The sequence below is a fragment of the Hemitrygon akajei genome, chromosome 8 (assembly GCF_048418815.1).
Source record: "Hemitrygon akajei chromosome 8, sHemAka1.3, whole genome shotgun sequence".
Classification (NCBI taxonomy): Eukaryota; Metazoa; Chordata; class Chondrichthyes; order Myliobatiformes; family Dasyatidae; genus Hemitrygon; species Hemitrygon akajei.
Window position 1 is genome coordinate 170,561,231 of NC_133131.1, and position 25,586 is coordinate 170,586,816.

Genomic DNA, 25,586 nt, shown 5'->3' on the forward strand with positions numbered 1-25,586 from the left:
CTGTAACCTCCTCCATCCCCTACACCCCTCCCTATCTCTGTAACCTCCTCCATCCCCTACACCCCTCCCTGTCTCTGTAACCTCCTCCATCCCCTACACCCCTCTCTGTCTCTGTAACCCCCTCCATCCTCTAAACCCCTCCCCATCTCTGTAACCTCCTCCATCCCCTACACCCCTCCCTGTCTCTGTAACTTCCTCAATCTCCTACACCCCTCCCTGTCTCTGTAACCCCCTCCATCCTCTAAACCCCTCCCCATCTCTGTAACGTCCTCCATCCCCTACACCCCTCCCTATCTCTGTAACTTCCTCCATCCTCTAAACCCCTCCCTATCACTGTAACCTCCTCCATCCCCTACACCCCTCCGTCTCTTAACCCCCTCCATCCCATACACCCCTCCCTGTCTCTGTAACCCCTCCCTCCCCTACACCCCTCCCTGTCTCTGTAACCCCCTCCATCCTCTAAACCCTTCCCTATCTCTGTAACTTCCTCCATCCCCTACACCCTCCCTATCTCTGTAACCTCCTCCATCCCCTACACCCCTCCCTGTCTCTGTAACCCCCTCCATCCCCTAACCACTCCCTGTCTCTGTAACCCCTCCATCCCCTAACCCCTCCCTATCTCTGTAACCTCCTCCATCCCCTACACCACTCTCTGTAACCTCCTCCATCCCCTACACCCCTCCGTCTCTGTAACCCCCTCCATCCCCTAACACCTCCCTGTCTCTGTAACCCCCTCCATCCTCTAAACCCCTCCCCAACTCTGTAACCTACTCCATCCCCTACACCCCTCTCTGTCTCTGTAACTTACTCAATCTCCTACACCCCTCCCTGTCTCTGTAACCCCCCTCCATCCTCTAAACCCCTCCCCATCTCTGTAACCTCCTCCATCCCCTACACCCCTCCCTATCTCTGTAACTTCCTCCATCCTCTAAACCCCTCCCTATCACTGTAACCTCCTCCATCCCCTACACCCCTCCGTCTCTTAACCCCCTCCATCCCATACACCCCTCCCTGTCTCTGTAACCCCTCCCTCCCCTACACCCCTCCCTGTCTCTGTAACCCCCTCCATCCTCTAAACCCTTCCCTATCTCTGTAACTTCCTCCATCCCCTACACCCCTCCCTGTCTCTGTAACCCCCTCCATCCCCTAACCCCTCCCTGTCTCTGTAACCCCTCCATCCCCTAACCCCTCCCTATCTCTGTAACCTCCTCCATCCCCTACACCACTCTCTGTAACCTCCTCCATCCCCTAGACCCCTCCATGTCTCTGTAACCCCCTCCATCCCCTAACCTCTCCCTGTCTCTGTAACCCCCTCCATCCCCTAACCCCTCCCTATCTCTGTAACCTCCTCCATCCCCTACAACACTCTCTGTAATCTCCTCCATCCCCTACACCCCTCCCTGTCTCTGTAACCCCCTCCATCCCCTAACCCCTCCCTGTCTCTGTAACCCCATCCATCCCCTAACCCCTCCCTGTCTCTGTAACCCCTCCATCCCCTAACCCCTCCCTATCTCTGTAACCCCCTCCATCCCCTACACCCCTCCCTGTCTCTGTAACTTCCTCAATCTCCTACACCCCTCCCTGTCTCTGTAAACCCCTCCATCCTCTAAACCCCTCCCCATCTCTGTAACCTCCTCCATCCCCTACACCCGTCCCTATCTCTGTAACTTCCTCCATCCTCTAAACCCCTCCCTATCTCTGTAACCTCCTCCATCCCCTACACCCCTCCGTCTCTTAACCCCCTCCATCCCATACACCCCTCCCTGTCTCTGTAACCCCTCCCTCCCCTACACCCCTCCCTGTCTCTGTAACCCCCTCCATCCTCTAAATCCTTCCCTATCTCTGTAACTTCCTCCATCCCCTACACCCTCCCTATCTCTGTAACCACCTCCATCCCCTAACCCCTCCCTGTCTCTGTAACCTCCTCCATCCCCTACACCCCTCCGTCTCTGTAACCCCCTTCATCCCCTACACCCCTCTGTCTCTGTAACCCTCTCCATCCCCTACATCCCTCCCTGTCTCTGTAACCCCCTCCATCCCCTACACCCCTCCCTGTCTCTGTAACCCCCTCCATCCCCTACACCCCTCTCTGTCTCTGTAACCCCCTCCATCCCCTACACCCCTCTCTGTCTCTGTAACCTCCTCCATCCCCTACACCCCTCCCTGTCTCTGTAACCCCCTCCATCCCCTACACCTCTGCCTGTCTCTGTAACCCCCTCCATCTCCTACACCCCTCTCTGTCTCTGTAACCACCTCCATCCCCTACACCCCTCCCTGTCTCTATAACCTCCTCCATCCCCTACACCCCTCCCTGTCTCTGTAACCTCCTCCATCCCCTACACCCCTCCGTCTCTGTAACCCTCTCCATCCCCGAACCCCTCCCTGTCTCTGTAACCCCCTCCATCCCCTAACCCCTCCCTGTCTCTGTAACCCCCTCCATCCCCTACACCCCTCCCTGTCTCTATAACCTCCTCCATCCCCTACACTCCTCTCTGTCTCTGTAACCCCCTCCATCCCCTACACCCCTCCCTGTCTCTGTAACCTCCTCCATCCCCTACACCCCTCCCTGTCTCTGTAACCCCCTCCATCCCCTACACCCCTGCCTGTCTCTGTAACCCCCTCCATCTCCTACACCCCTCTCTGTCTCTGTAACCACCTCCATCCCCTACACCCCTCCGTCTCTATAACCTCCTCCATCCCCTACACCCCTCCCTGTCTCTGTAACCTCCCCCATCCCCTACACCCCTCCGTCTCTGTAACCCCCTCCATCCCCGAACCCCTCCCTGTCTCTGTAACCCCCTCCATCCCCTAACCCCTCCCTGTCTCTGTAACCCCCTCCATCCCCTACACCCCTCCCTGTCTCTATAACCTCCTCCATCCCCTACACTCCTCTCTGTCTCTGTAACCCCCTCCATCCCCTACACCCCTCCCTGTCTCTGTAACCACCTCCATCCCCTACACCCCTCCCTGTCTCTATAACCTCCTCCATCCCCTACACCCCTCCCTGTCTCTATAACCTCCTCCATCCCCTACACCCCTCCCTGTCTCTGTAACCCCCTCCATCCCCTACACCCCTCCCTGTCTCTGTAACCCCCTCCATCCCCTACACCCCTCCCTGTCTCTGTAACCCCCTCCATCCCCTACACCCCTCCCTGTCTCTGTAACCCCCTCCATCCCCTACACCCCTCTCTGTCTCTGTAACCAATCCATCCCCTACACCCCTCTCTGTCTCTGTAACCCCCTCCATCCCCTACACCCCTCCCTGTCTCTATAACCTCCTCCATCCCCTACACCCCTCCCTGTCTCTGTAACCCCCTCCATCCCCTACACCCCTCCCTGTCTCTGTAACCTCCTCCATCCCCTACACCCCTCCCTATCTCTGTAACTTCCTCCATCCTCTAAACCCCTCCCTATCTCTGTAACCTCCTCCATCCCCTACACCCCTCCCTGTCTCTGTAACCCCCTCCATCCTCTAAACCCTTCCCTATCTCTGTAACTTCCTCCATCCCCTACACCCTCCCTATCTCTGTAACCTCCTCCATCCCCTACACCCCTCCCTGTCTCTGTAACCCCCTCCATCCCCTAACCACTCCCTGTCTCTGTAACCCCTCCATCCCCTAACCCCTCCCTATCTCTGTAACCTCCTCCATCCCCTACACCACTCTCTGTAACCTCCTCCATCCCCTACACCCCTCCGTCTCTGTAACCCCCTCCATCCCCTAACACCTCCCTGTCTCTGTAACCCCCTCCATCCTCTAAACCCCTCCCCATCTCTGTAACCTCCTCCATCCCCTACACCCCTCCCTGTCTCTGTAACTTACTCAATCTCCTACACCCCTCCCTGTCTCTGTAACCCCCTCCATCCTCTAAACCCCTCCCCATCTCTGTAACCTCCTCCATCCCCTACACCCCTCCCTATCTCTGTAACTTCCTCCATCCTCTAAACCCCTCCCTATCACTGTAACCTCCTCCATCCCCTACACCCCTCCATCTCTTAACCCCCTCCATCCCATACACCCCTCCCTGTCTCTGTAACCCCTCCCTCCCCTACACCCCTACCTGTCTCTGTAACCCCCTCCATCCTCTAAACCCTTCCCTATCTCTGTAACTTCCTCCATCCCCTACACCCTCCCTATCTCTGTAACCTCCTCCATCCCCTACACCCCTCCCTGTCTCTGTAACCCCCTCCATCCCCTAACCCCTCCCTGTCTCTGTAACCCCTCCATCCCCTAACCCCTCCCTATCTCTGTAACCTCCTCCATCCCCTACACCACTCTCTGTAACCTCCTCCATCCCCTAGACCCCCCCCTGTCTCTGTAACCCCCTCCATCCCCTACACCCCTCCCTGTCTCTGTAACCCCCTCCATCCCCTACACCCCTCCCTGTCTCTGTAACCCCCTCCATCCCCTACACCCCTCCCTGTCTCTGTAACCTCCTCCATCCCCTACACCCCTCCCTGTCTCTGTAACCTCCTCCATCCCCTACACCCCTCCCTGTCTCTGTAACCCCCTCCATCCCCTACACCCCTCCCTGTCTCTGTAACCCCCTCCATCCCCTAACCCCTCCCTGTCTCTGTAACCCCTCCATCCCCTAACCCCTCCCTATCTCTGTAACCTCCTCCATCCCCTACACCCCTCCCTGTCTCTGTAACCTCCTCCATCCCCTACACCCCTCCCTATCTCTGTAACCTCCTCCATCCCCTACACCCCTCCCTGTCTCTGTAACCTCCTCCATCCCCTAACCACTCCCTGTCTCTGTAACCCCTCCATCCCCTAACCCCTCCCTATCTCTGTAACCTCCTCCATCCCCTACACCACTCTCTGTAACCTCCTCCATCCCCTACACCCCTCCCTGTCTCTGTAACCCCCTCCATCCCCTACACCCCTCCCTGTCTCTGTAACCTCCTCCATCCCCTACACCCCTCCCTATCTCTGTAACTTCCTCCATCCTCTAAACCCCTCCCTATCTCTGTAACTTCCTCCATCCCCTACACCCTCCCTATCTCTGTAACCTCCTCCATCCCCTACACCCCTCCCTGTCTCTGTAACCCCCTCCATCCCCTAACCACTCCCTGTCTCTGTAACCCCTCCATCCCCTAACCCCTCCCTATCTCTGTAACCTCCTCCATCCCCTACACCACTCTCTGTAACCTCCTCCATCCCCTACACCCCTCCGTCTCTGTAACCCCCTCCATCCCCTAACACCTCCCTGTCTCTGTAACCCCCTCCATCCTCTAAACCCCTCCCCATCTCTGTAACCTCCTCCATCCCCTACACCCCTCCCTGTCTCTGTAACTTACTCAATCTCCTACACCCCTCCCTGTCTCTGTAACCCCCTCCATCCTCTAAACCCCTCCCCATCTCTGTAACCTCCTCCATCCCCTACACCCCTCCCTATCTCTGTAACTTCCTCCATCCTCTAAACCCCTCCCTATCACTGTAACCTCCTCCATCCCCTACACCCCTCCATCTCTTAACCCCCTCCATCCCATACACCCCTCCCTGTCTCTGTAACCCCTCCCTCCCCTACACCCCTCCCTGTCTCTGTAACCCCCTCCATCCTCTAAACCCTTCCCTATCTCTGTAACTTCCTCCATCCCCTACACCCTCCCTATCTCTGTAACCTCCTCCATCCCCTACACCCCTCCCTGTCTCTGTAACCCCCTCCATCCCCTAACCCCTCCCTGTCTCTGTAACCCCTCCATCCCCTAACCCCTCCCTATCTCTGTAACCTCCTCCATCCCCTACACCACTCTCTGTAACCTCCTCCATCCCCTAGACCCCTCCCTGTCTCTGTAACCCCCTCCATCCCCTACACCCCTCCCTGTCTCTGTAACCCCCTCCATCCCCTACACCCCTCCCTGTCTCTGTAACCCCCTCCATCCCCTACACCCCTCCCTGTCTCTGTAACCTCCTCCATCCCCTACACCCCTCCCTGTCTCTGTAACCTCCTCCATCCCCTACACCCCTCCCTGTCTCTGTAACCCCCTCCATCCCCTACACCCCTCCCTGTCTCTGTAACCCCCTCCATCCCCTAACCCCTCCCTGTCTCTGTAACCCCTCCATCCCCTAACCCCTCCCTATCTCTGTAACCTCCTCCATCCCCTACACCCCTCCCTGTCTCTGTAACCTCCTCCATCCCCTACACCCCTCCCTATCTCTGTAACCTCCTCCATCCCCTACACCCCTCCCTGTCTCTGTAACCTCCTCCATCCCCTAACCACTCCCTGTCTCTGTAACCCCTCCATCCCCTAACCCCTCCCTATCTCTGTAACCTCCTCCATCCCCTACACCACTCTCTGTAACCTCCTCCATCCCCTACACCCCTCCGTCTCTGTAACCCCCTCCATCCCCTAACACCTCCCTGTCTCTGTAGCCCCCTCCATCCTCTAAACCCCTCCCCATCTCTGTAACCTCCTCCATCCCCTACACCCCTCCCTGTCTCTGTAACTTCCTCAATCTCCTACACCCCTCCCTATCTCTGTAACCCCCTCCATCCTCTAAACCCCTCCCCATCTCTGTAACCTCCTCCATCCCCTACACCCCTCCCTATCTCTGTAACTTCCTCCATCCTCTAAACCCCTCCCTATCACTGTAACCTCCTCCATCCCCTACACCCCTCCGTCTCTTAACCCCCTCCATCCCATACACCCCTCCCTGTCTCTGTAACCCCTCCCTCCCCTACACCCCTCCCTGTCTCTGTAACCCCCTCCATCCTCTAAACCCTTCCCTATCTCTGTAACTTCCTCCATCCCCTACACCCTCCCTATCTCTGTAACCTCCTCCATCCCCTACACCCCTCCCTGTCTCTGTAACCCCCTCCATCCCCTAACCACTCCCTGTCTCTGTAACCCCTCCATCCCCTAACCCCTCCCTATCTCTGTAACCTCCTCCATCCCCTACACCACTCTCTGTAACCTCCTCCATCCCCTACACCCCTCCGTCTCTGTAACCCCCTCCATCCCCTAACACCTCCCTGTCTCTGTAACCCCCTCCATCCTCTAAACCCCTCCCCATCTCTGTAACCTAATCCATCCCCTACACCCCTCCCTGTCTCTGTAACTTACTCAATCTCCTACACCCCTCCCTGTCTCTGTAACCCCCTCCATCCTCTAAACCCCTCCCCATCTCTGTAACCTCCTCCATCCCCTACACCCCTCCCTATCTCTGTAACTTCCTCCATCCTCTAAACCCCTCCCTATCACTGTAACCTCCTCCATCCCCTACACCCCTCCGTCTCTTAACCCCCTCCATCCCATACACCCCTCCCTGTCTCTGTAACCCCTCCCTCCCCTACACCCCTCCCTGTCTCTGTAACCCCCTCCATCCTCTAAACCCTTCCCTATCTCTGTAACTTCCTCCATCCCCTACACCCTCCCTATCTCTGTAACCTCCTCCATCCCCTACACCCCTCCCTGTCTCTGTAACCCCCTCCATCCCCTAACCCCTCCCTGTCTCTGTAACCCCTCCATCCCCTAACCCCTCCCTATCTCTGTAACCTCCATCCCCTACACCACTCTCTGTAACCTCCTCCATCCCCTAGACCCCTCCATGTCTCTGTAACCCCCTCCATCCCCTAACCTCTCCCTGTCTCTGTAACCCCCTCCATCCCCTAACCCCTCCCTATCTCTGTAACCTCCTCCATCCCCTACAACACTCTCTGTAATCTCCTCCATCCCCTACACCCCTCCCGGTCTCTGTAACCCCCTCCATCCCCTAACCCCTCCCTGTCTCTGTAACCCCCTCCATCCCCTAACCCCTCCCTGTCTCTGTAACCCCTCCATCCCCTAACCCCTCCCTATCTCTGTAACCCCCTCCATCCCCTACACCCCTCCCTGTCTCTGTAACTTCCTCAATCTCCTACACCCCTCCCTGTCTCTGTAAACCCCTCCATCCTCTAAACCCCTCCCCATCTCTGTAACCTCCTCCATCCCCTACACCCGTCCCTATCTCTGTAACTTCCTCCATCCTCTAAACCCCTCCCTATCTCTGTAACCTCCTCCATCCCCTACACCCCTCCGTCTCTTAACCCCCTCCATCCCATACACCCCTCCCTGTCTCTGTAACCCCTCCCTCCCCTACACCCCTCCCTGTCTCTGTAACCCCCTCCATCCTCTAAATCCTTCCCTATCTCTGTAACTTCCTCCATCCCCTACACCCTCCCTATCTCTGTAACCACCTCCATCCCCTAACCCCTCCCTGTCTCTGTAACCTCCTCCATCCCCTACACCCCTCCGTCTCTGTAACCCCCTTCATCCCCTACACCCCTCTGTCTCTGTAACCCTCTCCAACCCCTACATCCCTCCCTGTCTCTGTAACCCCCTCCATCCCCTACACCCCTCCCTGTCTCTGTAACCCCCTCCATCCCCTACACCCCTCTCTGTCTCTGTAACCCCCTCCATCCCCTACACCCCTCTCTGTCTCTGTAACCTCCTCCATCCCCTACACCCCTCCCTGTCTCTGTAACCCCCTCCATCCCCTACACCTCTGCCTGTCTCTGTAACCCCCTCCATCTCCTACACCCCTCTCTGTCTCTGTAACCACCTCCATCCCCTACACCCCTCCCTGTCTCTATAACCTCCTCCATCCCCTACACCCCTCCCTGTCTCTGTAACCTCCTCCATCCCCTACACCCCTCCGTCTCTGTAACCCTCTCCATCCCCGAACCCCTCCCTGTCTCTGTAACCCCCTCCATCCCCTAACCCCTCCCTGTCTCTGTAACCCCCTCCATCCCCTACACCCCTCCCTGTCTCTATAACCTCCTCCATCCCCTACACTCCTCTCTGTCTCTGTAACCCCCTCCATCCCCTACACACCTCCCTGTCTCTGTAACCACCTCCATCCCCTACACCCCTCCCTGTCTCTATAACCTCCTCCATCCCCTACACCCCTCCCTGTCTCTGTAACCCCCTCCATCCCCTACACCCCTGCCTGTCTCTGTAACCCCCTCCATCTCCTACACCCCTCTCTGTCTCTGTAACCACCTCCATCCCCTACACCCCTCCGTCTCTATAACCTCCTCCATCCCCTACACCCCTCCCTGTCTCTGTAACCTCCCCCATCCCCTACACCCCTCCGTCTCTGTAACCCCCTCCATCCCCGAACCCCTCCCTGTCTCTGTAACCCCCTCCATCCCCTAACCCCTCCCTGTCTCTGTAACCCCCTCCATCCCCTACACCCCTCCCTGTCTCTATAACCTCCTCCATCCCCTACACTCCTCTCTGTCTCTGTAACCCCCTCCATCCCCTACACCCCTCCCTGTCTCTGTAACCACCTCCATCCCCTACACCCCTCCCTGTCTCTATAACCTCCTCCATCCCCTACACCCCTCCCTGTCTCTATAACCTCCTCCATCCCCTACACCCCTCCCTGTCTCTGTAACCCCCTCCATCCCCTACACCCCTCCCTGTCTCTGTAACCCCCTCCATCCCCTACACCCCTCCCTGTCTCTGTAACCCCCTCCATCCCCTACACCCCTCCCTGTCTCTGTAACCCCCTCCATCCCCTACACCCCTCTCTGTCTCTGTAACCAATCCATCCCCTACACCCCTCCCTGTCTCTGTAACCAATCCATCCCCTACACCCCTCTCTGTCTCTGTAACCCCCTCTATCCCCTACACCCCTCCCTGTCTCTATAACCTCCTCCATCCCCTACACCCCTCCCTGTCTCTGTAACCCCCTCCATCCCCTACACCCCTCCCTGTCTCTGTAACCTCCTCCATCCCCTACACCCCTCCCTATCTCTGTAACTTCCTCCATCCTCTAAACCCCTCCCTATCTCTGTAACCTCTTCCATCCCCTACACCCCTCCCTGTCTCTGTAACCCCCTCCATCCTCTAAACCCTTCCCTATCTCTGTAACTTCCTCCATCCCCTACACCCTCCCTATCTCTGTAACCTCCTCCATCCCCTACACCCCTCCCTGTCTCTGTAACCCCCTCCATCCCCTAACCACTCCCTGTCTCTGTAACCCCTCCATCCCCTAACCCCTCCCTATCTCTGTAACCTCCTCCATCCCCTACACCACTCTCTGTAACCTCCTCCATCCCCTACACCCCTCCGTCTCTGTAACCCCCTCCATCCCCTAACACCCCTCCATCTCTTAACCCCCTCCATCCCATACACCCCTCCCTGTCTCTGTAACCCCTCCCTCCCCTACACCCCTCCCTGTCTCTGTAACCCCCTCCATCCTCTAAACCCTTCCCTATCTCTGTAACTTCCTCCATCCCCTACACCCCTCCCTGTCTCCGGTAACCCCCTCCATCCCCTAACCCCTCCCTGTCTCTGTAACCCCTCCATCCCCTAACCCCTCCCTATCTCTGTAACCTCCTCCATCCCCTACACCACTCTCTGTAACCTCCTCCATCCCCTAGACCCCTCCATGTCTCTGTAACCCCCTCCATCCCCTAACCTCTCCCTGTCTCTGTAACCCCCTCCATCCCCTAACCCCTCCCTATCTCTGTAACCTCCTCCATCCCCTACACCACTCTCTGTAATCTCCTCCATCCCCTACACCCCTCCCTGTCTCTGTAACCCCCTCCATCCCCTAACCCCTCCCTGTCTCTGTAACCCCCTCCATCCCCTAACCCCTCCCTCTCTGTAACCCCTGCATCCCCTAACCCCTCCCTATCTCTGTAACCCCCTCCATCCCCTACACCCCTCCCTGTCTCTGTAACTTCCTCAATCTCCTACACCCCTCCCTGTCTCTGTAAACCCCTCCATCCTCTAAACCCCTCCCCATCTCTGTACCTCCTCCATCCCCTACACCCCTCCCTATCTCTGTAACTTCCTCCATCCTCTAAACCCCTCCCTATCTCTGTAACCTCCTCCATCCCCTACACCCCTCCGTCTCTTAACCCCCTCCATCCCATACACCCCTCCCTGTCTCTGTAACCCCCTCCATCCCCTACACCCCTCCCTGTCTCTGTAACCACCTCCATCCCCTACACCCCTCCCTGTCTCTATAACCTCCTCCATCCCCTACACCCCTCCCTGTCTCTGTAACCCCCTCCATCCCCTACACCCCTGCCTGTCTCTGTAACCCCCTCCATCTCCTACACCCCTCTCTGTCTCTGTAACCACCTCCATCCCCTACACCCCTCCGTCTCTATAACCTCCTCCATCCCCTACACCCCTCCCTGTCTCTGTAACCTCCCCCATCCCCTACACCCCTCCGTCTCTGTAACCCCCTCCATCCCCGAACCCCTCCCTGTCTCTGTAACCCCCTCCATCCCCTAACCCCTCCCTGTCTCTGTAACCCCCTCCATCCCCTACACCCCTCCCTGTCTCTATAACCTCCTCCATCCCCTACACTCCTCTCTGTCTCTGTAACCCCCTCCATCCCCTACACCCCTCCCTGTCTCTGTAACCACCTCCATCCCCTACACCCCTCCCTGTCTCTATAACCTCCTCCATCCCCTACACCCCTCCCTGTCTCTATAACCTCCTCCATCCCCTACACCCCTCCCTGTCTCTTTAACCCCCTCCATCCCCTACACCCCTCCCTGTCTCTGTAACCCCCTCCATCCCCTACACCCCTCCCTGTCTCTGTAACCCCCTCCATCCCCTACACCCCTCCCTGTCTCTGTAACCCCCTCCATCCCCTACACCCCTCTCTGTCTCTGTAACCAATCCATCCCCTACACCCCTCCCTGTCTCTGTAACCAATCCATCCCCTACACCCCTCTCTGTCTCTGTAACCCCCTCTATCCCCTACACCCCTCCCTGTCTCTATAACCTCCTCCATCCCCTACACCCCTCCCTGTCTCTGTAACCCCCTCCATCCCCTACACCCCTCCCTGTCTATGTAACCTCCTCCATCCCCTACACCCCTCCCTATCTCTGTAACTTCCTCCATCCTCTAAACCCCTCCCTATCTCTGTAACCTCTTCCATCCCCTACACCCCTCCCTGTCTCTGTAACCCCCTCCATCCTCTAAACCCTTCCCTATCTCTGTAACTTCCTCCATCCCCTACACCCTCCCTATCTCTGTAACCTCCTCCATCCCCTACACCCCTCCCTGTCTCTGTAACCCCCTCCATCCCCTAACCACTCCCTGTCTCTGTAACCCCTCCATCCCCTAACCCCTCCCTATCTCTGTAACCTCCTCCATCCCCTACACCACTCTCTGTAACCTCCTCCATCCCCTACACCCCTCCGTCTCTGTAACCCCCTCCATCCCCTAACACCCCTCCATCTCTTAACCCCCTCCATCCCATACACCCCTCCCTGTCTCTGTAACCCCTCCCTCCCCTACACCCCTCCCTGTCTCTGTAACCCCCTCCATCCTCTAAACCCTTCCCTATCTCTGTAACTTCCTCCATCCCCTACACCCCTCCCTGTCTCCGTAACCCCCTCCATCCCCTAACCCCTCCCTGTCTCTGTAACCCCTCCATCCCCTAACCCCTCCCTATCTCTGTAACCTCCTCCATCCCCTACACCACTCTCTGTAACCTCCTCCATCCCCTAGACCCCTCCATGTCTCTGTAACCCCCTCCATCCCCTAACCTCTCCCTGTCTCTGTAACCCCCTCCATCCCCTAACCCCTCCCTATCTCTGTAACCTCCTCCATCCCCTACACCACTCTCTGTAATCTCCTCCATCCCCTACACCCCTCCCTGTCTCTGTAACCCCCTCCATCCCCTAACCCCTCCCTGTCTCTGTAACCCCCTCCATCCCCTAACCCCTCCCTCTCTGTAACCCCTGCATCCCCTAACCCCTCCCTATCTCTGTAACCCCCTCCATCCCCTACACCCCTCCCTGTCTCTGTAACTTCCTCAATCTCCTACACCCCTCCCTGTCTCTGTAAACCCCTCCATCCTCTAAACCCCTCCCCATCTCTGTAACCTCCTCCATCCCCTACACCCCTCCCTATCTCTGTAACTTCCTCCATCCTCTAAACCCCTCCCTATCTCTGTAACCTCCTCCATCCCCTACACCCCTCCGTCTCTTAACCCCCTCCATCCCATACACCCCTCCCTGTCTCTGTAACCCCTCCCTCCCCTACACCCCTCCCTGTCTCTGTAACCCCCTCCATCCTCTAAATCCTTCCCTATCTCTGTAACTTCCTCCATCCCCTACACCCTCCCTATCTCTGTAACCACCTCCATCCCCTAACCCCTCCCTGTCTCTGTAACCTCCTCCATCCCCTACACCCCTCCGTCTCTGTAACCCCCTTCATCCCCTACACTCCTCTGTCTCTGTAACCCTCTCCATCCCCTACATCCCTCCCTGTCTCTGTAACCCCCTCCATCCCCTACACCCCTCCCTGTCTCTGTAACCCCCTCCATCCCCTACACCCCTCTCTGTCTCTGTAACCCCCTCCATCCCCTACACCCCTCTCTGTCTCTGTAACCTCCTCCATCCCCTACACCCCTCCCTGTCTCTGTAACCCCCTCCATCCCCTACACCTCTGCCTGTCTCTGTAACCCCCTCCATCTCCTACACCCCTCTCTGTCTCTGTAACCACCTCCATCCCCTACACCCCTCCCTGTCTCTATAACCTCCTCCATCCCCTACACCCCTCCCTGTCTCTGTAACCTCCTCCATCCCCTACACCCCTCCGTCTCTGTAACCCTCTCCATCCCCGAACCCCTCCCTGTCTCTGTAACCCCCTCCATCCCCTAACCCCTCCCTGTCTCTGTAACCCCCTCCATCCCCTACACCCCTCCCTGTCTCTATAACCTCCTCCATCCCCTACACTCCTCTCTGTCTCTGTAACCCCCTCCATCCCCTACACCCCTCCCTGTCTCTGTAACCACCTCCATCCCCTACACCCCTCCCTGTCTCTATAACCTCCTCCATCCCCTACACCCCTCCCTGTCTCTGTAACCCCCTCCATCCCCTACACCCCTGCCTGTCTCTGTAACCCCCTCCATCTCCTACACCCCTCTGTCTCTGTAACCACCTCCATCCCCAACACCCCTCCCTGTCTCTGTAACCTCCCCCATCCCCTACACCCCTCCGTCTCTGTAACCCCCTCCATCCCCGAACCCCTCCCTGTCTCTGTAACCCCCTCCATCCCCTAACCCCTCCCTGTCTCTGTAACCCCCTCCATCCCCTACACCCCTCCCTGTCTCTATAACCTCCTCCATCCCCTACACTCCTCTCTGTCTCTGTAACCCCCTCCATCCCCTACACCCCTCCCTGTCTCTGTAACCACCTCCATCCCCTACACCCCTCCCTGTCTCTATAACCTCCTCCATCCCCTACACCCCTCCCTGTCTCTATAACCTCCTCCATCCCCTACACCCCTCCCTGTCTCTGTAACCCCCTCCATCCCCTACACGCCTCCCTGTCTCTGTAACCCCATCCACCCCTACACCCCTCCCTATCTCTGTAACCCCCTCCATCCCCTACACCCCTCCCTGTCTCTGTAACCCCCTCCATCCCCTACACCCCTCCCTGTCTCTGTAACCCCCTCCATCCCCTACACCCCTCTCTGTCTCTGTAACCAATCCATCCCCTACACCCCTCCCTGTCTCTGTAACCAATCCATCCCCTACACCCCTCTCTGTCTCTGTAACCCCCTCCATCCCCTACACCCCTCCCTGTCTCTATAACCTCCTCCATCCCCTACACCCCTCCCTGTCTCTGTAACCCCCTCCATCCCCTACACCCCTCCCTGTCTCTGTAACCTCCTCCATCCCCTACACACCTCCCTATCTCTGTAACTTCCTCCATCCTCTAAACCCCTCCCTATCTCTGTAACCTCCTCCATCCCCTACACCCCTCCGTCTCTTAACCCCCCTCCATCCCATACACCCCTCCCTGTCTCTGTAACCCCTCCCTCCCCTACACCCCTCCCTGTCTCTGTAACCCCCTCCATCCTCTAAATCCTTCCCTATCTCTGTAACTTCCTCCATCCCCTACACCCTCCCTATCTCTGTAACCACCTCCATCCCCTAACCCCTCCCTGTCTCTGTAACCTCCTCCATCCCCTACACCCCTCCGTCTCTGTAACCCCCTTCATCCCCTACACCCCTCTGTCTCTGTAACCCTCTCCATCCCCTACATCCCTCCCTGTCTCTGTAACCCCCTCCATCCCCTACACCCCTCCCTGTCTCTGTAACCCCCTCCATCCCCTACACCCCTCTCTGTCTCTGTAACCCCCTCCATCCCCTATACCCCTCTCTGTCTCTGTAACCTCCTCCATCCCCTACACCCCTCCCTGTCTCTGTAACCCCCTCCATCCCCTACACCTCTGCCTCTCTGTAACCCCCTCCATCTCCTACACCCCTCTCTGTCTCTGTAACCACCTCCATCCCCTACACCCCTCCCTGTCTCTGTAACCTCCTCCATCCCCTACACCCCTCCCTGTCTCTGTAACCTCCTCCATCCCCTACACCCCTCCATCTCTGTAACCCTCTCCATCCCCGAACCCCTCCCTGTCTCTGTAACCCCCTCCATCCCCTAACCCCTCCCTGTCTCTATAACCTCCTCCATCCCCTACACTCCTCTCTGTCTCTGTAACCCCCTCCATCCCCTACACCCCTCCCTGTCTCTGTAACCACCTCCATCCCCTACACCCCTCCCTGTCTCTATAACCTCCTCCATCCCCTACACCCCTCCCTGTCTCTGTAACCCCCTCCATCCCCTACACCCCTGCCTGTCTCTGTAACCCCCTCCATCTCCTACACCCCTCTCTGTCTCTGTAACCACCTCCATCCCCTACACCCCTCCCTGTCTCTATAACCTCCTCCATCCCCTACACCCCACCCTGTCTCTGTAACCTCCCCCATCCCCTACACCCCTCCGTCTCTGTAACCCCCTCCATCCCCGAACCCCTCCCTGTCTCTGTAACCCCCTCCATCCCCTAACCCCTCCCTGTCTCTGTAACCCCCTCCATCCCCTACACCCCTCCCTGTCTCTATAACCTCCTCCATCCCCTACACTCCTCTCTGTCTCTGTAACCCCCTCCATCCCCTACACCCCTCCCTGTCTCTGTAACCACCTCCATCCCCTACACCCCTCCCTGTCTCTATAACCTCCTCCATCCCCTACACCCCTCCCTGTCTCTATAACCTCCTCCATCCCCTACACCCCTCCCTGTCTCTGTAACCCCCTCCATCCCCTACACCCCTCCCTGTCTCTGTAACCCCATCCACCCCTACACCCCTCCCTATCTCTGTAACCCCCTCCATCCCCTACACCCCTCCCTGTCTCTGTAACCCCCTCCATCCCCTACACCCCTCCCTGTCTCTGTAACCCCCTCCATCCCCTACACCCCTCTCTGTCTCTGTAACCAATCCATCCCCTACACCCCTCCCTGTCTCTGTAACCAATCCATCCCCTACACCCCTCTCTGTCTCTGTAACCCCCTCCATCCCCTACACCCCTCCCTGTCTCTATAACCTCCTCCATCCCCTACACCCCTCCCTGTCTCTGTAACCCCCTCCATCCCCTACACCCCTCCCTGTCTCTGTAACCTCCTCCATCCCCTACACCCCTCCCTATCTCTGTAACTTCCTCCATCCTCTAAACCCCTCCCTATCTCTGTAACCTCCTCCATCCCCTACACCCCTCCGTCTCTTAACCCCCCTCCATCCCATACACCCCTCCCTGTCTCTGTAACCCCTCCCTCCCCTACACCCCTCCCTGTCTCTGTAACCCCCTCCATCCTCTAAATCCTTCCCTATCTCTGTAACTTCCTCCATCCCCTACACCCTCCCTATCTCTGTAACCACCTCCATCCCCTAACCCCTCCCTGTCTCTGTAACCTCCTCCATCCCCTACACCCCTCCGTCTCTGTAACCCCCTTCATCCCCTACACCCCTCTGTCTCTGTAACCCTCTCCATCCCCTACATCCCTCCCTGTCTCTGTAACCCCCTCCATCCCCTACACCCCTCCCTGTCTCTGTAACCCCCTCCATCCCCTACACCCCTCTCTGTCTCTGTAACCCCCTCCATCCCCTATACCCCTCTCTGTCTCTGTAACCTCCTCCATCCCCTACACCCCTCCCTGTCTCTGTAACCCCCTCCATCCCCTACACCTCTGCCTGTCTCTGTAACCCCCTCCATCTCCTACACCCCTCTCTGTCTCTGTAACCCCCTCCATCCTCTAAATCCTTCCCTATCTCTGTAACTTCCTCCATCCCCTACACCCTCCCTATCTCTGTAACCACCTCCATCCCCTAACCCCTCCCTGTCTCTGTAACCTCCTCCATCCCCTACACCCCTCCGTCTCTGTAACCCCCTTCATCCCCTACACCCCTCTGTCTCTGTAACCCTCTCCATCCCCTACATCCCTCCCTGTCTCTGTAACCCCCTCCATCCCCTACACCCCTCCCTGTCTCTGTAACCCCCTCCATCCCCTACACCCCTCTCTGTCTCTGTAACCCCCTCCATCCCCTATACCCCTCTCTGTCTCTGTAACCTCCTCCATCCCCTACACCCCTCCCTGTCTCTGTAACCCCCTCCATCCCCTACACCTCTGCCTCTCTGTAACCCCCTCCATCTCCTACACCCCTCTCTGTCTCTGTAACCACCTCCATCCCCTACACCCCTCCCTGTCTCTGTAACCTCCTCCATCCCCTACACCCCTCCCTGTCTCTGTAACCTCCTCCATCCCCTACACCCCTCCATCTCTGTAACCCTCTCCATCCCCGAACCCCTCCCTGTCTCTGTAACCCCCTCCATCCCCTAACCCCTCCCTGTCTCTATAACCTCCTCCATCCCCTACACTCCTCTCTGTCTCTGTAACCCCCTCCATCCCCTACACCCCTCCCTGTCTCTGTAACCACCTCCATCCCCTACACCCCTCCCTGTCTCTATAACCTCCTCCATCCCCTACACCCCTCCCTGTCTCTGTAACCCCCTCCATCCCCTACACCCCTGCCTGTCTCTGTAACCCCCTCCATCTCCTACACCCCTCTCTGTCTCTGTAACCACCTCCATCCCCTACACCCCTCCCTGTCTCTATAACCTCCTCCATCCCCTACACCCCACCCTGTCTCTGTAACCTCCCCCATCCCCTACACCCCTCCGTCTCTGTAACCCCCTCCATCCCCGAACCCCTCCCTGTCTCTGTAACCCCCTCCATCCCCTAACCCCTCCCTGTCTCTGTAACCCCCTCCATCCCCTACACCCCTCCCTGTCTCTATAACCTCCTCCATCCCCTACACTCCTCTCTGTCTCTGTAACCCCCTCCATCCCCTACACCCCTCCCTGTCTCTGTAACCACCTCCATCCCCTACACCCCTCCCTGTCTCTATAACCTCCTCCATCCCCTACACCCCTCCCTGTCTCTATAACCTCCTCCATCCCCTACACCCCTCCCTGTCTCTGTAACCCCCTCCATCCCCTACACCCCTCCCTGTCTCTGTAACCCCATCCACCCCTACACCCCTCCCTATCTCTGTAACCCCCTCCATCCCCTACACCCCTCCCTGTCTCTGTAACCCCCTCCATCCCCTACACCCCTCCCTGTCTCTGTAACCCCCTCCATCCCCTACACCCCTCTCTGTCTCTGTAACCAATCCATCCCCTACACCCCTCCCTGTCTCTGTAACCAATCCATCCCCTACACCCCTCTCTGTCTCTGTAACCCCCTCCATCCCCTACACCCCTCCCTGTCTCTATAACCTCCTCCATCCCCTACACCCCTCCCTGTCTCTGTAACCCCCTCCATCCCCTACACCCCTCCCTGTCTCTGTAACCTCCTCCATCCCCTACACCCCTCCCTATCTCTGTAACTTCCTCCATCCTCTAAACCCCTCCCTATCTCTGTAACCTCCTCCATCCCCTACACCCCTCCGTCTCTTAACCCCCCTCCATCCCATACACCCCTCCCTGTCTCTGTAACCCCTCCCTCCCCTACACCCCTCCCTGTCTCTGTAACCCCCTCCATCCTCTAAATCCTTCCCTATCTCTGTAACTTCCTCCATCCCCTACACCCTCCCTATCTCTGTAACCACCTCCATCCCCTAACCCCTCCCTGTCTCTGTAACCTCCTCCATCCCCTACACCCCTCCGTCTCTGTAACCCCCTTCATCCCCTACACCCCTCTGTCTCTGTAACCCTCTCCATCCCCTACATCCCTCCCTGTCTCTGTAACCCCCTCCATCCCCTACACCCCTCCCTGTCTCTGTAACCCCCTCCATCCCCTACACCCCTCTCTGTCTCTGTAACCCCCTCCATCCCCTATACCCCTCTCTGTCTCTGTAACCTCCTCCATCCCCTACACCCCTCCCTGTCTCTGTAACCCCCTCCATCCCCTACACCTCTGCCTGTCTCTGTAACCCCCTCCATCTCCTACACCCCTCTCTGTCTCTGTAACCCCCTCCATCCCCTAACCCCTCCCTGTCTCTGTAACCTCCTCCATCCCCTACACCCCTCCCTGTCTCTATAACCTCCTCCATCCCCTACACCCCTCCCTGTCTCTGTAACCACCTCCATCCCCTACACCCCTCCCTGTCTCTATAACCTCCTCCATCCCCTACACCCCTCCCTGTCTCTGTAACCCCCCTCCATCCCCTACACCCCTGCCTGTCTCTGTAACCCCCCTCCATCTCCTACACCCCTCTCTGTCTCTGTAACCACCTCCATCCACTACACCCCTCCCTGTCTCTATAACCTCCTCCATCCCCTACACCCCTCCCTGTCTCTGTAACCTCCTCCATCCCCTACACCCCTCCGTCTCTGTAACCCCCTCCATCCCCGAACCCCTCCCTGTCTCTGTAACCCCCTCCATCCCCTAACCCCTCCCTGTCTCTGTAACCCCCTCCATCCCCTACACCCCTCCCTGTCTCTATAACCTCCTCCATCCCCTACACTCCTCTCTGTCTCTGTAACCCCCTCCATCCCCTACACCCCTCCCTGTCTCTGTAACCACCTCCATCCCCTACACCCCTCCCTGTCTCTATAACCTCCTCCATCCCCTACACCCCTCCCTGTCTCTATAACCTCCTCCATCCCCTACACCCCTCCCTGTCTCTGTAACCCCCTCCATCCCCTACACCCCTCCCTGTCTCTGTAACCCCATCCACCCCTACACCCCCTCCCTATCTCTGTAACCCCCTCCATCCCCTACACCCCTCCCTGTCTCTGTAACCCCCTCCATCCCCTACACCCCTCCCTGTCTCTGTAACCCCCTCCATCCCCTACACCCCTCTCTGTCTCTGTAACCAATCCATCCCCTACACCCCTCCCTGTCTCTGTAACCAATCCATCCCCTACACCCCTCTCTGTCTCTGTAACCCCCTCCATCCCCTACACCCCTCCCTGTCTCTATAACCTCCTCCATCCCCTACACCCCTCCCTGTCTCTGTAACCCCCTCCATCCCCTACACCCCTCCCTGTCTCTGTAACCTCCTCCATCCCCTACACCCCTCCCTGTCTCTGTAACCCCCTCCATCCCCTACACCCCTCCCTGTCTCTGTAACCCCCTCCATCCCCTACACCCCTCCCTGTCTCTGTAACCCCCTCCATCCCCTACACCCCTCCCTGTCTCTGTAACCCCCTCCATCCCCTACACCCCTCCCTGTCTCTATAACCTCCTCCATCCCCTACACACCTCCCTGTCTCTGTAACCCCCTCCATCCCCTACACCCCTCCCTGTCTCTGTAACCTCCTCCATCCCCTACACCCCTCTCTGTCTCTGTAACCAATCCATCCCCTACACCCCTCCCTGTCTCTATAACCTCCTCCATCCCCTACACTCCTCTCTGTCTCTGTAACCCCCTCCATCCCCTACACCCCTCCCTGTCTCTATAACCTCCTCCATCCCCTACACCCCTCCCTGTCTCTGTTACCCCCTCCATCCCCTACACCCCTCTCTGTCTCTGTAACCCCCTCCATCCCCTACACCCCTCCCTGTCTCTGTAACCCCCTCCATCCCCTAACCCCTCCCTATCTCTGTAACCCCCTCCATCCCCTACACCCCTCCCTGTCTCTATAACCTCCTCTATCCCCTACACCCCTCTCTGTCTCTGTAACCCCCTCGTGAATCTCGGCCTTGATCCCTTGGTTTCCTGTGCATCGTGGTGTTTAAGAACCCACCATTCTTAGCTGCCCAGGTCCTGCCCTCTGGAATCCTCCCTCACCCCACCTCCCCCACCCCCCTGCCCCCCGCCCACACCCGACTGTGCTCTCACCTTCCCGATCTGACATGCTGTCAAAGAACATCCAGTCTTTGTCGCTGGGGCCATACTTGATGAAGGAGACGTAGTGGCTGGTTTCGATGCACAACATGGCGAAGAGCTGCATCTTCTCGCGAGGCACCCGCGCCCTCTGGCTCCACTCGTACTCGGGAGGGCAGTGGAGCCTCATCGCCTTGTGTCCTCGTCGGGAAGGGTGTTTGTGAACCTGTGGGTGGGGTGGAGAGCACAGGTCAACCAGAAACATCTCGGTGTCCGTCACAGGGTCTGCCCCGGGCCCAGCACGAAGAAGGCATGGCCACGGCTATATCACCTCAGGAGCTTCAGAAGAGTTGCTTCCTCACCAACGACTCCGGCAGTGATGTACCGTGTCCCAGGTGCTCCAGTTTCCTCCCACAGTCCAAAGGCCTACTAGTGGGTAGGTTAGTTGGTCATTGGAAATTGTCCTGTGATTAATTCGGGGCATTGCTGGGCACTGTGGCTCCAAGGGCCAGAATGGGCTGTTCCACGCCGTGTCTTTATAAACCAAAATGATAAAACGTACGTCTTTGGACCGTGGGAGGAAACCCACGAGGTCACGTGGAGAACACGGAAACTCCTTGTGGACAGCGGTGGGAATTAAACCCTGATCTCTGACTGCTTCTGTGTAAAGTGTAAGGCGTGCCACCCCTTAAAAAGGCTTTATAAAGGTAGAACGTGATACCACGTGGGTAGTAACTGACTCGACGACACCAACAGCCACCGTCAGTCTCATAGCATTGACGGCAAAGTGGCCAAGAGGTGGAAATTCATAACCTCCCTCTGGTTCCCCTCCTCCTCCCCCTTCCTCCCATGTTCCATTCTCCTCCCCTACGAGCTTCCTCCTTCTTCAATCCTTTACCTCTCCCGCCTATCACCTCCCAGCTTCTTACCTCATCCTCCTTCCCATTACCTGCTCTCACCCAGCTTGTCCTCCTTCTCCTCCCCCACCTGCTTATTCCGGCTTCATCCCCCTTCCTTTCCAGCCCTGATGAAAGGCCTCAGCCCAAAACATTGACCATTTATCCCCCTCCATAGATGCTGACTGACTTGTGTGACCGATAGCAAGTCGTCCTGGTCCGGCTTGTACTTCCACCAGGTGAACACTGGAGGGCAGCACTGAGTGGACACCCGGGAAGTTGGGTGGGTGGGGGGTAAGTGAAGAACAGATGGCAATAGAGGGATATGAAACATGTACTGACAGGGGGAATTTAATCAGGGATTGTGAGCTGAGGGCCTGTTCCAAATCCTACTAAAGCATTGGGCAAAACAGAGAAAATGCCGGAGGACCTGGCTGACGCTGTTGCAGCCGCCGAAGGGGAGTAGGAGAGCCTCTGGGTGCCGCTGGAATCCGTTCTGGGTGGGGGCATACCGTCAAGCTGCTGGTGAAACGGCACGGGCCAGTCCCACTATGTCTATTTCTGTAGTTGGATCGCGGAGAGGATTCTGACCGGTCGCACCACAGCCTGGGGTGAAGGCACCGACGCACAGGATCGCAAGAGGGTCGTAAACTCAGCCAGCCCCACCGCGGGTGCGACCCTCACTGCCCTGGGGGGGGGGGGGGCATCTCCAGCAGGCAGTGCCTCAAGAAGACAGCATTCATCACTTTGCATCCTCATTGACAGGAGCCTGAAGACTTACAGTCAATGTCTAAGAAACAGCTTCTGCCATTAGATTCCCGAATGGTCCAACAAAGGGCCCTGCACTGTGCCGTAATGTTCAATGTTTAACGCCTCTGCACGGTACAGCCGTCACAACGTACAAGTCAGTGTCAGCGAACCTGATGGTAACTCAGTAAACTATCCCACCCCACATACAGTACCTGAAGCCAGCAACTGTCACAGTACTGCTTGAGGCCCGTTTTTGAAAACAGCTTGTCCCTGAAGCATTCTTCGCACTCCTGGGTGGCCAGATCTGCACACAGACAGCATTCCCGGGGACCTGGAAGGGCAGGGGAAAGGGTTAATACCTGGCCCTGGGCAGTGTGGCCACGTCGACACCCTGGTGGCATCTGGAAGGGGTCCAGGCTCCCCATCCAACACCTCCACCAGGTGAAGTCAGGTGGATGGAAAAGCTAACGGGCTGGAATAGAAGGAATCTGACAGCAGAACAGAGTGGACCATGGGAGAACGGGAGGCAAGAGGGGCAGCAGAGGGTGAGGAGAAGAGAAGAGAAGAGATTGGATTCAAAATTGGCTTGATAGGAGAAGCTGTGGAAATTGCACAGACACAAAGGAGAGTTCACAGACAGTGTGGAGACAACCCAGGGGTAACGTCCAGCCAGGAGAGTTTACAGGCAGTGTGGAGACAACCCAGGGGTAACGTCCAGCCAGGAGAGTTTACAGACAGTGCAGAGACAACCCAGGCAGGAGAGGTCTTTGAAAAACAGAGCTTATCTTTGTACAGCAGGGGACCAGAGCCAGTTGGCATACTGAGAGAAGATAAGAATGTAATCACACCAACTAGAGGACAATTACTCATTTCATTGTAGTCTCTTTCACTTTTGACAGCTACATTGTGAACGGTGATTAATCTTGCAAATAAGGAATTTGAACATACACAGATAACCAGTTGGTCAATATTCGTAACCGATGGTTAGTTTCTGTAAAGTGTCAGTTCTGTTCAGACTTCAGAAACTCTTGTGCACAGGTGAATAGGGTGGTATTAAGGAACCAGTGTGGGTTATCTGAGTCTTGTTAATTGGCCACAACAAATCTAGAGGTGGTAGTCGAGGGTTGCCTCTCTGACCGGAGGCCTGTGACTAGTGGTGTACCACAGCGATCGGTGCTGTTGTATGTCATCTATATCAACAATCTGGATGATCATGTGGTTAACTGGATTAGCAAATTTGCCGATGGCACCAAGATTGGGGGAGTAGTGGACAGTGAGGAAGACTTTCAGAGTTTGCCGAGAGATCTGCATCAGCTGGAAAAATGGCAGATGGAATTTAATGTGGACAAGTTTGAGGTTTTGTGCTTCAGTAGGACCAACCAGGGCAGGTTTTACACAGTGAACGACAGGTCACCGAGGAGTGTGGTGGAACAAAGGGATCTGGGAATACAGGTCCATAATTCATTGAAAGTGACAGGTCCCAGGTAGATAGGGTCGTAAAGAAAGCTTTTGGAACATTGGCCTTCGTGAATTAATGTATTGAGTACAGGAGATAGGGTGTTATGTTGAAATTGTATAAGATGTTGATGAGGCCTAATTTGGAGTATTGTGTGCAGTTTTGGTCACCTACCTACAGGGAAGATGTAAACAAGGTTGAAAGCGTACGGAGAAAATTCACAAGGATGTTGCCCGGACTCTCCCTTTTACCTACTGTCACTCAGCAGATCAGTGATGTCCAGTTCCAGCGAGGGGATAATCTTCTCGAACATCTTGTAACTCTTCCCAAAACGAGGCATCTGGATGATGAAGCAGGAGGGAACCTGGGAGGGGAGGAGGAGGAGGCAAAGAGTTAAACTGAGAGGTGGGGTGGGGTAATTCCCAGGTATGCCCCTGCCCACAGAGTGAATCCAGACCCACTGCAAAGACAGGCACAGAGAAACCAGGCGCGCCACCTAGTGGAACATTGGGGTAGTGCTGACCTTCAGAGAAGGCAATGGATGTCAACACATCCCACCAGCGTCCAGGCCAAGCTCAAGAAAGCTCTTCGCCCGGCCATGCTCTGTACTGCCGAGGCTTTGTGAGGTGTTGGCCAGACTGCATTTAGGAATACTCTGCACAAGCTTGGACCTGGCATCCAAAGAAAGGTGCGATAGCCCTGGAGAGGGTCCAGAAGGGGCTCACAAGAACAATGCCAGGAATGAAAGGGTTAACGTACGAGGAGCATTTGATGTCTCTGGGTCTGCACTCGCTGGAGTTTAGAAGGATGAAATGGGGGGGGTAGTGTAACAGTTAGTGGAACACTTCACAACACCAGCAAACAGATGATCCGGGTACAAAACTCCGGTAAGATGCAGTGTGTTCCGACTCAGCTGCCTCTCAGGGGCCAATTAAAGGTGTTTTTGTCTGTTTTAAATGTCTTTTTTACGATCGCCAGACAAATTAGATTGCGTGCGTGCGTACGTTTCTCTGCAGACTGCTGAGAACTGTTTGTTCTTGCCGATAACGCGTGCGCACCCCCCCCCCCCCCCCCGTTGATTTACAGGGCACGTCACTCAGGGACCAAGAATATACATATATACCTACAGTGTGTGTATGTCTGTACGTTTACTGCTATTCTATACGTACAATGTGTCCCTTGTGCTGTGTGTGACTGTTGGTAATGTGTTTTGTACTTTAACGCCAGAGGAACGCTGTCATGGGTATCCGTGTTCAGTTGAATGAGATTTGAACTTGAATTCCCCCCACCCCCTCCGTCTGTCAGAAGTTTGTACGGTCTCCTGTGGCCATGCAGATTCCCCCCGGGTGTTCTGGTCATTCCGAAGGGTTAGGGTGAGTGAGGTGCAAGCCAGTTCTGTCAGCACCAGT

At 56.8% G+C, this 25,586-nt stretch overlaps 1 pseudogene; it reads right to left on the reverse strand.

Annotated features, from left to right (window-relative positions):
- LOC140732428 (ubiquitin carboxyl-terminal hydrolase CYLD-like) overlaps positions 1-25,108 on the reverse strand; it is a 32,566-nt pseudogene extending 7,458 nt beyond the window's left edge.
- Between the last annotated feature and the right edge of the window lie 478 nt (positions 25,109-25,586).